Source organism: Chionomys nivalis, chromosome 14 (assembly GCF_950005125.1).
Source record: "Chionomys nivalis chromosome 14, mChiNiv1.1, whole genome shotgun sequence".
NCBI classification, from domain to species: domain Eukaryota; kingdom Metazoa; phylum Chordata; class Mammalia; order Rodentia; family Cricetidae; genus Chionomys; species Chionomys nivalis.
In genome coordinates, this window is record NC_080099.1 from 40288343 (window position 1) to 40291481 (window position 3139).

At 44.4% G+C, this 3139-nt stretch overlaps 1 pseudogene; it reads left to right on the forward strand.

The window, feature by feature from the left end:
• The first annotated feature begins 206 nt into the window (after nt 1-206).
• On the forward strand, nt 207-547 carry LOC130887024 (prothymosin alpha-like; annotated as a pseudogene).
• The last annotated feature ends 2592 nt before the right edge of the window (nt 548-3139 follow it).

A 3139-nucleotide genomic window follows, 5' to 3' on the forward strand; every position in this document is an offset into this window, starting at 1 on the left:
ATGAAAAAGAAAAAGAAAAAAGAAAAAACAAAAAACCGAAAACAGGACTGGCTGCTCTGAAAAGCCATCTGGGTCCTGCTCCGTGCTCCCTTTGCTGCCCACCTCCTCCCCCTACTCCGCGGCAGACTATGGGGCAGCTATCTCGCCAGAGTCGTCGAACTCGATTCCTTTCTTACTCTCTGCATCGGATCACCGGTTGACCCACCATGTCAGACGCACCCGTGGCCACCAGCTCCGAGATCACCACCAAGGACTTGAAGGAGAAGGAAGTTGTGGGGGAGGCAGGAATGGAAGAGGTGCACCTGCCGATGGGAATGCTAATGAGGAAAATGGGGAGCAGGAGGCGACAATTTGGTAGATGAAGAAGAGAAAGAAGGTGGGGGAGGAAGTGGAGGGGAGGAAAAGGTGACGGTGAGGAAGAGGATGGAGATGAAGAAGCTGAGGCTCCTACGTGAAGCGGATAGCTGAAGATGATGAGGAAGATGGCATTGACACCAAGAAGCAGAAGACTGATGAGGATGACTGGACAGCTAAAAGGAAAAGCTAAACTTAAGACCACCGTGACCTAGTCACCCGCCACTTCCTGTCTCAGAATTTAAACGTGGTCACCTTCGAGTAGAGGAGCATGCCCCGCCCGCCCACAGCGGGCAATGCCACCCACCAACCCACCAAAACCACAACATGAATTTGCAACAGGGGAGGGAAAAAAACCAAACTTCCAAGGTCCTGTTCTTTTTCTTAAAAATACTTTAAAAGGAAATTTTGTTTGTATTTTTCATTTACATTTTATATTTTTGTACATATTGTTAGGGGTCAGCATTTTTAATGATAATGGGTGACCAAACCAGCCTACAGAGTGTTCTCTGTCCTTATGTGTTGAGTGACTGTGTTCATTATACTCTCAAAGGAGAAAAAAAATTGTAAAAACAAACAAACAACAACAACAACAAAACAATCTTATTCCAAGCATTCCAGTAAGTGTTTTTGTGTATGTATGTACCTGGCTGTACTATAAGTAGCTGCTTTGTAATGAGATGGTTAAAAAGGCCAAAGATAAAAGGGTTTTTTTTTCTTCCTTTTTTTTTTTTTTTTTTTGTCTATGAAGTTGCTGTTTATTTATTTATTTATCTATTTATTTATTGGCCTGTTTGATGTATGTGTGAAACAATGTCCAACAATAAGCCAGAATTTTATTTTGCTGAGTTGTTCTAAAATAAGGAACAAGCAGAAGGGTGGGACGTTTAGTAGTTTGTTGGCTTATTTAGAACTCTTGATTATATTGACATCTAATTCTTTGTTTATATATCTGCACTAGACCTACAGCTCTTCATGAGCTTTTTTTTTTTATCACTAATGTTAATAAGAAGTGATATTTAAGTGTCAATAACTGGCTAGGCTGTAAATCAGGTCAGTTTTTTTGTTTGTTTGCTTTGGGTTTTTTGTTGTTGGTTGGTTGGTTGGTTTATAAGACAGTGTTTTTCTGTGTGACAGCTCTGGCTGCCCTGGAACTGGCTTTGCCGACCAGGCTGGCCTCGAACGCACGGAGATCCACCTGCTTCTGCCTCCGGTGTGCTGGGATTAATGGCGTGCACCACCACTGCCCAGCTGAGTCAGGTGTGTTTAGATAGCAGCTTCCATACAACATATCTGAAAACACCTCTCCTAGCACAGCCATGGGACCCGGAGAAACTGAGGCATAGAAGGATTAAGTTACTTGCCTAAACATGGTCAGTGCTGCATCGAATGAACAATGGCTCGTCCTGAGTGGGAACTTTGAATGAAGGAAACAGGACACGGAGGAGCTCCATAAATGCAGGGTGTTCTTCCGGTCAGCCACACGCCTCTCCTCCAACCTGACCTGGCCCAGTTCCACAATTGGTGCCTTTGGCTTCAAAGCCCTCTTAGCCTCTGTAAAGCAATTCTTTGAAACAGACGTTTATGTTCAAGGTGGATGGGCCATGATGACCCACACCTCCAATCACAAATTTTTTTTTGGATTTTTGAGACAGGGTTTCTCTGTAGCTTTAGAGCCTATCCTGGAACTAGCTCTTGTAGACCAGGCTGGCCTTGAACTCACAGAGATCCACCTGCCTCTGCCTGAGTGTTGGAATTAAAGGTGTGCGCCACCGCTGCCCAGCAATCACAACATTCTTGAGGCTGAAGCAGAAGGATGAAGAGGCCCAGGCTGGGGCTGTACAGCAAGTTCCAGACCAGTCTTGGCTGTATAGCAAGACACTATTTCAGCACACACACGCACACACCTGTGGTTATGTACACACATGGCCTAAAAAAGATGGCAATATTAAGCCAGCATATTTCTCAACGTTTCTCCCTCCAAAGTATCCCATCAGACAGAAGGAAACTCTCAAGCTTCAGGAGTCAGAGGTCTAACACCAAAGGCCCTGGTCAGTTTAAGTCTTGGTTCTCCTAAAAGCCATACATGAAAGTTTGTTCCATGCCCTATAATATTCTTAATATGAAAACATTAGGTTTAAAATAAAGATGATGCTTCAGCAGAGTCATGGTCCTTGCTGTGGAGCACAACAACCTTGTCATGATATTCGGACTCCTGGTCTGAAAGGCAGAGCCTTAAACCAGCCTGTGACCTTCCGCTAAGACCAGGAAAGCAAGGTCTGAGAGGGCAGCTAAGAAACATAAAAAATGAGGACAGGCATGAAGAAGACAAGACACTCTGATTCATCACTCCCCCGATTCACTGAGGATCTGCCGTCTTCATGTGTGGCTTTATTCAACTTTTTTGCTTATCTGATTCAAACACAGCCTGCAGACCGTCATGGGAGATGGCATGGTGGACATGAGACATGGATGGCGGGCTACCAGGAAGAAGTGATATCCAGGTGGAAGCTTAGATTGAGTTGGCGTTTGCTCAGGTTCACCTGAAAAATCAAAAAGTTCCTGCATTTAGGATTACAGCCAGTTTCAGCGGCGTTTTGTTCACCCATTCCACTTGTCCATCCGCTGAGTATTTAGGGAGAGATGTGTTGATTTTTATAGAATCAGCCATGTCCACAGAGAAAGAGAGGGAAAAGTGGGCCATCCAGCTCTCTAAACCCTGTGTCAGATATGGGAACTAGACTGCAGATTTACCATGCAGATCCTAAACTTACTTTATAACCAA